This window comes from Marmota flaviventris, chromosome 5 (assembly GCF_047511675.1).
Source record: "Marmota flaviventris isolate mMarFla1 chromosome 5, mMarFla1.hap1, whole genome shotgun sequence".
NCBI classification, from domain to species: domain Eukaryota; kingdom Metazoa; phylum Chordata; class Mammalia; order Rodentia; family Sciuridae; genus Marmota; species Marmota flaviventris.
Genome location: NC_092502.1, coordinates 5,449,567 through 5,463,225, shown reverse-complemented (window position 1 = coordinate 5,463,225; position 13,659 = coordinate 5,449,567). Strand labels below are relative to the sequence as shown.

At 39.6% G+C, this 13,659-nt stretch overlaps 1 pseudogene; it reads right to left on the bottom strand.

Moving 5' to 3' along the window:
• LOC114081981 (olfactory receptor 2T33-like) lies at nucleotides 1–926 on the bottom strand (annotated as a pseudogene).
• Nucleotides 927–13,659: the final 12,733 nt, after the last annotated feature.

Sequence of the window (13,659 nt, the reverse complement as noted above, 5' to 3'; positions counted from 1 at the left end):
TCAAGGCCACACACTGGCCACACACTTTCTCAGGGTCCCCTTGACCTCGCTGTTCCTCAGGCTGTAGATTAGGTGGTTCAGCATAGGGGTGAGGATGCTATAGAAGGCTGACACCACCTTATCATGGTGAGCTGACCTGTAGGATATGGGTCTCATGTAGATAAAAATGGCAGCCCCATAAAAGAGCCCCACCACAGCCATGTGTGAGGAGCAGGTGGCAAAGGCCTTCTTGCGGGCTTCTGGGGAGTGCATGCGGAGTACAGCAGCCAGGATGAGACTGTAGAAGGTCAGGATGAGGCAGAAAGGCACCAGGAGCATCAACACACAGCAGATGTACATGACATCCTCAAAGACAGATGTGTCAGCACAAGCCAAGCGCACCAGTGTAGGGGCCTCACAGAAGAAATGGTCTATCTCTCGCCTGCTGCAAAACGGGAAGCTCAGGGCAAAAACTGCCTGCATCAGCCCGTCAGCTGCTCCCAGTTACCAGGACCCCATGGTCATCCTCAGACACAGTGGCCAGCTCATGAGCATGGGATAGCGCAGAGGGTGGCATACAGCCACATAGCAGTCATAGGACATGGCTGCTAAGAGGAAGCACTCCCCACCACCCAGAGTGAGAAGGAAGAAGATCTGCAAGCCACTGCCAGCAGGGGAGATGGACTTGTTTCCAGTCAAGTAGTCAGCAGCCATTTTGGGCACAGTGGTGGAAACCAGCATGGCATCCATGAGGGACAGTTGGCTCAGGAGGAAGTACATGGGCAGGTGGAGCCGGAGGTCCTGTTGAATCAGGAGAATCATGAGGGCATTGCCCACTAGAGCCAAAAAGCTATTGTTAGAACCATCCCAAAGAGAAACTGTTGGGCTCTGGAGTGGCCCAAGAGTCCTAGGAGAATGAAGTCGGAACTGGTGTTCCCACTTTCCATGATTTCAAACAACAGAAGAGACACTGTCAGTGGAAACATAGGAGAGAGATTAATTTTTTAAATGCCCCTTGTTATTTATATCCTTCTAAATAATCACATGTGTAATAATGAAACCTATTTCAAATCTTTCATCTCTTATTTTTCTTCTTGTTTTTATTTTTGGTGCTGGGGATTGAACTCAGGGGTGCTCGGCCACTGAGCCACATCCCCAGCCCTGTTTTGTATTTTATTTTGAAACATGGTCTCACTGAGTTCCATAGTGCCTCACCATTGCTAAGGCTGGCTTCTAACCTGCAATTCTTCTGTCTCAGTCTCCCGAGCTGCTGGGATCACAGGCAAGTGCCACAACACCCGGGTTCATCTACTTTTTAAACATGTTTAAATCAAGATAAAATTAACTAAAATGGATTTTTTTGTCATTTTGAAGTTTCACATGATAAATGCCTCATAGGTTGTGTGTTGATTAATTGTCAAACCATATCCTAATTCTTGAGAAGTTGCTACTGACATGCAAGACAGGCCTTTTATTTACTTGGTGCCCAAATAAATAGGTGAGCAGGAAATGGTGTACGTGTGTCATTCATATTGATGCTTTAATGGTGTCCTGCATGATCAATATTCTTAGAGATGAATTGTCAATATCTTACTTTCAAAAAATTATGTACTTAATAATGAAGATTCCAAATCTAAAACACATGAAACTTGGTTAAACTACCAAAATCATGATGTTTTCCCTGACGCTGACTGAATCTGAAAAGCCTTTTCTAAAACTGGAGGGCTTAACTTCTCAGATCTAGAAGGCAGGAAGACAGCATCTGAGACAGAAGCATAACTTCATGTGAAGTTGGTAGTACCTTAGTCACTTCCACAGTTTTAAACTTAAGGTAATCAGTGTTATTTGAGTTTGTTAGTTAGTGTGGAGATCTATTGTGCAATGCACTCTCTCATTAATCCTTCAACAGTGCTTTGTATTGTTTTAAAGATGCACTATTACTGGGTAAGGAAAAAATCTGGTTCTTTATTACAAACGTGTGCAGAAACATTAATTTCTTCCTCATTCCCCATAGAATCAAAATCTTTAAATCAATTTTTGTCTTTGATCTTCTCCTGCTAGAACTGGATGAAGAAGCCAAGAACTGTACAGATATGGCTACTAGTCTGTCCTCAGGGATGCTGCCTGCTTCATCATACTCACATGGCAAAAGGTGTGCAGCTCTTAGGGAGTGCCAAGATCCACCCTAAGTCCAAATGCTAGTCATGACTGGAGAGCATCCTACCTTGGATTGCTCCACCCTGTGGACATACTTCTTTGTCAAATATGTCTTCACCTGCCAACCTCTGTGCTCTGCACACCCCTGAATCACTGAAGCATGATCAGTGTGCCTGGTGACCACATGAAAACCCTGGCCATGGCTCTCACTGGCTTCCCAAGGCTGGAGGACACCTGATACCGTACTTCCTTACTCCAACTTCTCAGTGTTAAAGACAGACTAAGCTTTACACCTGTTTAGAAATCATTATGTAATTCAGTAACTCTAGGTTGTTGGGCAAGTTCCTTTAATTTTTTGCACTGTATTAAACATCTTTAAGTGAACATTGACACAGTGACCTTAAGTATATTCACATATCGGTACAATTCTCACCAGTGTCTACCTTGAAAACTCTTTTCAACTCCCCAAAATGAAACCATGCACCATTAGAGAGAACTCCCTGTTCTTCTCCCAGGCCACTAGCAGCCTCCATTCTCTCTCCCTCTATAAATCATTTACTCTAGGAAGTTTACCTGGAGGAAGTCACTCCTGTCCTTGTCTGTTTGCACTACCTGCTGTCCATGACCTTGACTCGGGTGCATGGGTGCTGCTTGGTGTGTCAGAGTTCCCTCCTTCTTGAGGGTCACTAGTGTCCCACTGGCTGTGGGCAGCACACTTTGCTTATTCCTGTACACTTCAGTGGCCACCTTGCACTTCCATCACCTTTCCTGAGCATTTATGTGATTTTAATGCACATTTGACAGCAGATGTTACAGCTTTTACTTTAATAAAGTGATAAGATGTCACATGAAATAGGACAACTTCAGTGATCCTTTTGCTTAAATCATGCAAGAGAGGTTTATGAGTTTTTAGAGAATAAATTCAACAACTCCCATGACTTTTCAATTCATTACAAAGTTTCTACTTTTGTTTAAATCATTTTAAATTAAAAATCACTAACACTTAACTTTTCAAAGGAGATAGGTATTTGTATATACTTTTTGAAGGTAGAATGGGTGTATAAATGTGATTTGCCATTACAAATGTAATTTTCCAGTCAGCATTACATAGCATTTAAATTCAAAGAAAGAGCAAATGAATTCTACAAATAATAAAATGAATCCCAGTTAGTTATTTTTGTAAGAAATGATAATGCTTGACTTTACTAAAATTAACTATCTATATATTTATATTACACAAATGAAGTAAGTTAACACTAGTCAAAGATACTTGCAAAGCTATGCAAATAGAATTATTTGGGATTCATTTCTAGAACAATGATCATGGATACAAAGTGTTGCTAAAAGAGTAATAAAGCGTTAACTCTGCTTGCAAATAAAATACAACATGCCATTAAAAGGAGGAAAAGAAGCTCAAATCCCAGGGTTGGGAAAATGTATTATCCTGAAAAACAAAGATTTCCCTTTTTCTTTCTTCCCTCTGACTTCTTGGGTTTGGACATTTCTTACCCACATTTCCATCTGCTTCCACAGCTTTTTCTTAGAGTGATGTGAAAACGGTCGCTTTTCCCATGTCTTTGCAATGCTGTGAGGAGCACAGCATTCTCCTGCCCTTTATTCCTTTTTAAAAAGCTTTTGGGTAATCATGGGAAATTTAAAGCAGTGACTGTAATTTTCTTTTCTATACTTTTTTCAGACTCATTGCCAAAATTTGATATTAAGATGTTAAGTTTCTTACCCAGTGTACTGAGATGATCTTCTGTAACAAATAATATCATACAGACCTTTTATTTGAGGGAATCGGGCTGTTAAAGAATCCAGCTGGAGAGCAGCAGCTAGCACACACTGAAGCTCTCTGTGGGTAACAAGCACAGCAGGGAACAGAGGATTTTCTCAAACTTGTTGAGCATGAAGTGCTAGGATTGGCATCCCCTACCCACGTGAGGGGACACTCACTGCAGCAGGCTGCATCTGCATCCTCTGTGAGAAGCATGGTTGCATTCCCCTTGTGCTGCAGGAGTGACTTGCTGCTGCTGTGTCCAGCTGGAGTATATCCATGCACAGCTACAGGGTGTGTGACCTGTACCCACAGGGGCTGGAAGCACTCTCATTAGCCAGAGCCACGTGACTTGACACTTCAGGGGACAGAGAGGTTTGGATTTCAGGGGTGTTTTAAAGATTCCCAGGATTCTGACCTACTTTGTATGCTTCAGAAATCTATGAGTCATAAAATAATAGAGGCTCATTCTGGAGTAAAAAGAAAATGTAAATAAGTGTCCTGGGAAAAGGTCATGATTTTAAAACACATTTACTGGTGAAGTTATAGGATCCTGGTATTTCTTTTCTGAATTTCAATAAAAGAGAAGATTAAAAACTGAACCACTGACATCAGCCACTGTCAAAAACCATAATTGGAATGAAATGAAGCCAAGGGTAGAATTCAGCTAATTTTTTTGCCCCCCTTTTAACTAAATTTAAGAGAATCAATGCTAAAGTACAGGTGCCAATTTGCATTTATGAAAGAGAGTTTTATTTTATTTGTATGTTTGCATCTTTGTGTCTAGGTAACAACATCCATTATAACAGTAACAGTGCTGAGGAGAGCTCTCATATTGCCAGGTGTCACAGACTGATTCTGTGATGTGTTTCCTGTCTGTAGATGTTGACTTTTAGCAAAGTGTCCAATCCCAATCAGATGCAGAATGTGATTGATAGAGCACATAGGTAAAGTCTACTTTTAAAGTCAAATTTTCTTATTTCTGCTGAAGTATTTGTAATATGTTTTAAATAGCTATTGAAGTAGTTTCAATTTTAATTTCATTGAAATAGATAAATGAATGAAGTCAAAGAATCATACTGCTATAGTGAACTGCATATGCCAAAGTAAACTCACCTACCAATTGCTGTACAGATTGTCGAGGTGAGAAATGTAGTACTCGTGGCTAGAGAACACAGCCTGAGGCATCCAGAGCTGAGGGGGGATTAGCAATTGAGCTTTGGTATTGCTAAAAACTTGCCTTGAATTTATTTAAAATTGCAAAGTTTAACTTAATGTCAACATAATAGGCAGAAAATGGCTTCATAAATACTTCCATGTAGCAATCACACGAATCTGTCAGCGTGTTAGTTTACATGGCCAAGCAAAGTTTGCAGACAGAATTAAAGCTTCTAATAGGCTGATATTAAATATGTATTATATAAGTGAGTCCAAAGTAATGACAGGATGCTTAAAAATGAGAGGGAGGCTGGAGAGAGAATGGTTGAAATGCCAGAGTGAAGCGTTTAACCAATACTGCAATATCGATGGAGATGGAGAAAGGGGGCCAGGGGCCGGAACTCTAGGGGTCTCCAGAAGGTGGGATGGGGAAAGGACAGTTCTGCCCTAGGGCTTCCAGGAGGAGGCAGCCTGCTATTAGTCTCCTGATTTTGACTTATGTCTTCCAGTAGGAAGGCAATGCACTTGAACTGTTGAAGTCACTGAGGGTGTGTTCAGTGTTACAGCATCAGCAGGAAACAAACCATCAGCATCACACCCAGGACAGCTATTGACCATGAGAGGCCAACACAACACAAGACCTTCTGTAATCAGGTAAGGGCAGAGGAACCCAGGCACGTGCCAAGTCTTAGAGCTCCAAGCCAGCACACTCCCCGCTGTCACTCTGACACCAGTTACTGTTAGCTTTGACCTCCTGTGCACTCCCTGTCCATGGGATATGAGAAGATCCCTCATAGGCTTGTTCCTGTCTGGTGACCCTTCCACCACCACCCCACATTGTGTGCTCAGGGCTCGTGATCTTTCCCAAGCCCTCCTACCAAGACCTGCACCCCCACACCCTATTGTGGTGCTGTGTGTTCCTGCATACCCCAAGGTGAGCCAGTCCATGGTGGTCAGTCCCTGCCATGTCCTTGGTGGTAGCTGCAGGGAGGGTAATGAGTGCACCTCTGAGATCTCTGTCTCTCCTGTGAAAATGCAAGCACTTTTTCTTTAGTTTCCCTAATAAGGTGAGGTACATGTCAATGGGATTAGACAGCATGTGCTACATTTGTCTTACTTTTATTTTCTCCAGAATTGTATCTCTGAAATTCATCCATATAATAATAGGTACCTAAATATTAGATTTGGTGCAAAATTACCTGTTCATTCTGTTCCAATGTTAGTAGATGTTAGACTAGTTTTCATTTTTGGGATGATAGAAATGATGCTCTCCAGACCCTTTTGTGCATGTGTTCAGTAAATATTTATGCAAATTTGGGGCATCTATACCTAGAAGTGAAATTGGCAGGACAAAGAGAATGTGGAGTTTAATTTTTTAGATTATACAAAAAATGTCTCCCAACCAGCTGTAAAAGACTCTCCTTTATGTATGGGGCAATTTTTGTTATTTTCTCTTATTAACTTGAGACCTTCTGAGTTTGAAGTGTAGGTGATGATGGACATCATTTGAGATTTTCTCATGTCTGCTAGGCTGAGGACCTTTCCAACACTGACTAACAATGCTGTGAAGTGACACTTCAAGATGATTGGACTAGGATTAAGCCCCAACTTCTTTAATAAGACTCTTATAGCACAAGAATTAGTTCCAAGAATCAATAAATGGGATGGATTCAAACTAAAAAGCTTCCTCTCAGCAAAAGAAAAAAATCAGTGAGGTGAATAGAGAGCCTACAATATGGGAAAAAATTTTTACTACATGCTCGTCAGATACAATATAAATCTCTAGGATATATAAGGAACTCAAAAATCTTAACACCAAAAAACAAATAGCCTAGTCAATAAATGGGTCAAGGAACTGAACAAGCACTTCTCAGACGAAGATATACAATCAATCAACAAATATATGAAAAAAAAAATGTTTAATATCTCTAGTAATTAGAGAAATGCAAATCCACACTACTCTAAGATTTCTTCTCACTCCATTCAGAATGCCAGCTATTAAGAATACAAACAACAATAAGTGTTGGTGAGGATGTGGGGAAAAACGTACTCTCATACATTGCTGGTGGGACTGCAACTAGGTGCAGCCAATATGGAAAACAGTTTGGAGATTCCTTGGAATACTGGGAATGGAACCACTATTTTACCCAGCTATCCCACTCCTTGGCTTTATACCCAAAGGACTTAGAAACTGCATACTACAGGGACACAGCCACATCAATGTTTATAGCAGCACAATTCACAATAGCTAAATTGTGGAACCAACCTAGATGCCCTTCAGTAGATGAAAGGATAAAGACAATGTGGTATGTATACACACACACACACACACACACACACACACACACACACAGTGGAATATTATTCAGCATTAAAAGAGAATAAAATCATGGCGCTTGCAGGTAAATGGATGGAGTTGGAGAATATAATGCTAAGTGAAGTTAGCCAATCCCCCAAAAAACAAAAGCCAAATGTTTTCTCTGATTTAAGGCTGTGGTGGCCATAAGGGGGTGGGGAGCATGGGAGGATAGGGCAAAGGGAAAAGCAGGAGGGAGGGGAAGGGAAGGAGCATGGGGGTAGGAAGACAGTGGAATGAGATGGACAACAATACCTTAAGTACATGTATGAAGACAGAAATGGTGTGACCCTACTTTTTGTACAATTAGAGATGTGAATATTTGTGCTCTATGTGTGTAATATGAGTTTTAATGCATTCTGCTGTCATATATAACATTATTTAAAAAAAAAAAGATAATTGGCCTTGTTTCCTGAGCTCTGGGACATTATCTAGGTATATAGAGATTCTTTCACAGCATAGCTAAGTGGCTATTTCAGCTGGTTTGAGCTGCTTACATTTCAATGCATTATATAGTTTAAAGTAAATCTTTCTCTAGCTTATCAATATTTTTCTTCCTGCTTGGCAAGGTGTTTTTTTTCACATAGAAAATACTTCTTTACCTAAACCCTGATAATATTTGCCTACATTATCTTCTTGAAATTATTGCTGTATCTTAAATATTGAGATAAAAAGCTACCTGGTTTTAGAGATTAGCTATAAAATAAGTCTCTTTAAGTGTATGTGGATATTCAATTGAGTCAGCCACTTTCCACACAAAGGCAAGAGCTTTATCACAGCCTCCTTTGTCTTAAGTCAGTAGTCAGGGCATGAGTTCTATTGTAGTTGCCCTATTTTGCTTTATTGGCCTGTATTTGCTCAACAATAATAATTACTTAATTATCACATTTTATGTTAGTTCTGTTACTCTATAGCACAAACAATTTCATTTGTGGAATTGGAAGACAACTGGAAAAATGAAGTCTATTTGGAACTACTTTATTCTCTAACATGATTAAAAGTTCTGCAGTGTGCACGTGGACACACATACACTGACTCACTGAGGGAATTTAATAGAAGGCAATATTGAATGAATTTAGGAAGCAAGTTGGAGAAAAATTCCCCTTTTAAAAAATTGTATAGTTGATAGGGAATTTATGTTTCTCTATTAGCTATGATTTAATTCATTTTTTTCTCAACAATATTAAGGTGACCCTTAAGGAAAGATTTTGGTCTTTATGTAGAACTTTCGTAATTCTGAATTGTTATTTGGTGGTAATATAAATTTAATATTTGTTCATATAGCTCATAATGTTCTCTAAGATTTATCATACCTTATTTTAATCTCCATTCATTGGGTGGTTTGAATGACCCTTTTTTTCGATCCCAATGTTCAGAGACATCAGGATCTTGCTGTTCTACTCTCTGGCAAATGTCAATCTGACATGCATCCAGATGTGTGCCCTGGGGCGAATGATGGAGTGCGATCACCACCAGTGTTTGCAGGTGTCCCAAAGAGAAGCAGCTTGTCCTCGTCACCAGGGGAAGCTCTGGTAAGTCTGAGTCATGGAACAGGATTCCACACACAAGACAGCAGTGGGAATGAGTTGGCCACACCTACAAGAGCTCCACAGACAGAAGTCACCAACAGCTGGGGAGGCCGATGCGCACAGAAATACAAGACACGTGCTGCATGCCCAGCACTCCAGCAACAGGCTCAGTCAACTAGTGTGTCACTAGAAGCATCGCAGCTGTGTAGGAAGCAAGAATGGGTGGACAAAGTGATTATTATTTAAAGTAAATATTTTTATTATTTTAAACTCTCATAATTATTGTTTCAGGATATTTCCCTATTCTTGGTTTTTTCAGAATCACTGAAATCCTTGCTCATGACAGTTTACCTTCCAAAGTTAAAATTGTGTGATTGTTTTATTATGAGAATAAACCCTTTCAATTGTTAAAAAATTTCAAGAATATACAAAAATGAAAATTTTAAAATATATCTTTATATAACCATGCAGAGATAATTTCTGATACCACGTAGTATGTACAGTATTTTCCTAATTAGTTGTATTTGCAATATGCATAAATGTGTATAGAAGTCAACTTTTATACCTATACACTTAAAGTATGATTAATTTGTATTTTATAAAAAATTTTATGTAAAATTTGCTTGTCCATATTTCTATGTGTATTACTTTTACATAAAGTTTTTCTTGTAAATATTTCCAGGACAAATTGATCTATTTCAATTTCCCATTTAATAACTATAAATATATTTATTTCATAATTAGTGTCTTAAAATTTTTGTTCTGCCCATATAAAAATGTTGCTATTAGTATCATTGCATAAGTATGAGGTCATTAAAATATCTTTCTTTGGGAAAAAATAAATAAACAAATAAAAACTACTTCCAGTAAAAAAAAAAAAAAAAAAGAATGGGTGGACAGTGGGAGAAGGTGGGGATTCTCGTGGGCGGGAAGTGTTGGCCCATCCATGGGGAGCAGTCCCTGTGTGTTCAGTGGTGCCTCGTGGGCACACATTGGGCTAATCCCCACTTCTCTGCAGATCTTTATGGCCATAGGATGATAAACTAGATATTCAGAATGAAGGGGCAGGTTGAGGAGGGTATGTGGGGAGTGGCAGGACTTGAGCAGCCATGCAACTTTATTGCTCGGGTGGGGGCTGGGTCTATTGTTGCACATCATGTTAGGAGCTGTTACCAGTGTGAGCCATTCATGGTCAACAAGTATCTCAACCAAAAATGAAGGCGAAGCCATTGCACACACCCATGAGTAAAAATATTAACAGTGGATATAAAAGGTTTTGTCATGGACTCTCCAGAACATTTCACATCAAATGTGTCTTTTCTTCCCTGTGACTGCAGCCAGGTTGGGCTTATTAGCTGCTGGATCACACTCTGCACAACTTCACTCCAGTGTTTTCAGCAAAGTACTGACTTATCATTGTGCTTGGGCACTGGGGAATTCTGATGCGTCATTGACTTGTATATAAGGTGTTAAAGCTATTCTGGAAAATGTGTGTTTCTTTTAAAAATATACATTACCCATAACCAAGCAATTTTAGTCACAAGTATATATCCAAGATGACTGAGATGATATGTCCACTAATCAGAAAAAAAAAAAAAAAAAGCAAAACAGATCACCATAAAAATCTTCATGGCTGTTACTTTCTTCATAGTCACAAATATTCAATGCCAGAATAAAAATGATTGTTATATAGTATAATGTAGTATAATGCTAATCAGTACAAAAATAATTACATGAAAATATGAAGCATGTAAAATTTTAGAAACACATTGAGGAAAAGAAGCTAGAAAGGCAAAAGCATTTCTGCTCAATGGTGATGAAGTCAAAATGATGATTGGTGTATCCAGGCACAGGTATTACCAAGGAAGGTCCACAGGGAACCACATGATGGGACTGTTTCTGTCTTGGCTTCCACCAGTACTCCACCCTGTCCGCCACTCAGGCAACATGGTACCCTGAGCATGAGTTCTCCTCCTTCCCCCACATTTAACATCCAATCTGTCCACACTGCTCCTTCTCCCCTTTCCTGACCGTGGCCTCTTCCCACTTCCCACCATCACCCAGGGGTGGCACCGACCTGCTGAGAAGCCTAATGCTTCCTGGCTCTGGCCCTTGATCCCCAAGTGGAGCTGGCTTGGGGCTCTCTCTGTGACAACCAAACACACGGCACCTTTTATAGAGTCCTCGACAGCAGCACCCACTCCTGGGGAAAGGTGAAAACAGGAAACCTGCACATCATGGCTACCCAGTCCCAGATCCCTGAGGGAATATGTGAGCACCTTCTGCATTCTGGACGAGGAACGTCACAAATAAGGACAGTATTTTCTTCTTTGGGAAAGTTTTCCCACCTTCATTTTCATCATTGTTTTGGCTGTTTCCTTTGGGTTAGTCTCCCTTTTCTAAAAGCCTTATCTGCAAGACAATTATGGAAAATGCTCTCTGTGAACATCTAGAGCGTTTGGGTCCCTGGGTAAGGGTCGTGAAATAACCAGGACACAGGGGATGCAGAGCCAAGGCAGCAATCGCCACTGCATGCTGAGGTTTATTTGCAAGTTCCTTTTATACACTTCTTCTAACAAAGCAAGCAATTCTTTAATATCACGTTGCCCACATTGCCCAAATATCATGCCTCAGCGGATACACAGAGCTAGATTCAGACTGTTCCTTTTCATTTGATAAGTACCCTCTTAAAGTTCTTTGTAGACATTATCTAATCCCCTGAGGATGCATTTGTTTCTTTAGAATGTACTGTTCCCAGGATAAGTATGCAGGAAGCTTCTTCCTCTTGGCCAAACCATGCAGAACTTGTGCCTTGCGATAAGGGGAAGAGAACGTTTCCTCCTCCCAACTGAGGTTTGCCTTAGCTGACCTAAATCACAGCCACAGCTCTTGCAAAAAGTCAGGCCTGAGGGAGCTAAACTCTGCACACTTAAACCCCAACAATTCCTTCTTTTTTCTTTTGTTTTTCTAAAACAGTTTTCCACAAAGTTAATATAGCGTTTTGATATGGTCTTATGCACATGCAATATATAATTATAAACAGGATAATAACTAAGCATAACACTATTCCCACTCCTCCAGCCATATGGGTAAGACTTTGAGCAATTCCTTTGGGATCTAATCCCTCTAACTGTTTTAAAAACAATTCAGCTATTTGTGCAGCATCATCATGTTGAAACCCTTTTCCAAAAATTTCAAATATATCCTTTTGTAAAGAATCAATCATTAATTGAGCTGTATCATTACCATCGAGATAATCTTGTATGATACTCCATTCGTGTAAGCTTTGATTATATTGTACATTAGTTATACAGAAAGAAGTTGAATTCTAGTCACATTTTAATCTAATTTCTTGTTCTAAGGTGAGTATCTTTTTTCCTAACCAATTAACTGTCTGTTTTAAAATATCTATTTGAGTCTGAAGTCTAGAATCAATTTGAGCCTGGGATAGCCATAACTCATGTGAATCTTTATGCCATTCTTCAACAAAATGTTTTGTTTGTAAAGAAGTATGTAAAGCTATCCCTGAAACTGTAGCAACTGTAGTCACTGCAATAAGACTTAGAATTACAGCAACAACAACTCCTACAAACCGTTTAGTACGTTTTAACAATTGTCTAAAAAATTCCAGAACCAAAGTATTTACAGGATCTTGGGACCATGTTCTTTGTAAATTTACAGGAAGCCAACTGTGAGAGCGCTGTTGTAACAGCACAATGGAATAACCAGAAGGAATAGAAACAGATGTATTAATACAGGTATACAATTTACAATTAAAGCATAAAATTCCCTCATCAAAAGTAACATTTCCAATTAAGAACAGGTATGGCATGGGCACACATGTGGTTATATTATATTCTTTAAATACAGTAAAATTATAAGAAGCAGCAGATTGACTAGTCCCAGAGAAAGAGCCATTAGACAAAATTACAGGTTTAGTTGCAGCAGCAATTTTCCATAAATGTGTTTGTAAATGATGAGGGTACTGCACTGAAGCCAAGCATGGATCAGCAATTCTTCCATCACCCCAGGCCATCAATTTGTCGTTCTGAATGGTTTCATTCCATCTCTCTTTCGGCGGGATTTTTTAAATTTGACCCCACATAGGTAAGGGAGAGAAATTAAGACGTCGACGACGTCGGGCCCCAAGATGAAGATGCGCCATTGCTGCCACCGGAACATCAAGCTCAGGATCTTGATTCCTCAGTTGGGGTAGTGGATAGGGTGCCCCCTTTGGTGCCGTTCTGATTGTGACGGGTCTGGATCCACCGCCCTGGGAGCCACTGCGGGTGTCCATTTTCTGTTGAAACATAAGCATAGCCCTTTCCTCTATAAAGTAAAATCCCTGGCTGCCATTCAGCATCTGCCGCAATTTTTATCCAAATTGGTTCATGAACTTTTTCTAAGGTGTTTTGCTCAACATGTCGTTCTGCTTTTGTCAATATTTCTCCTTGTGGAAGATTAAGAAAATTTAAAATAAATAAGGCTTGACGTAACAATGCATTAGGTTGATTTTGTAAATGTCTAAACAAGTGCATATTTAAATCTGTTATTTTCCTCCTTTTTAATTTTTTAATTTATGTTTTAAGCGTAGCATGTACACGTTCTACTAAAGCTTGTCTTTGTGGATTATATTCTATTCCAGTTAGATGAACAATATCATATAATTTGCAAAAATCTTTAAAATTTTTACTAGTATAAGC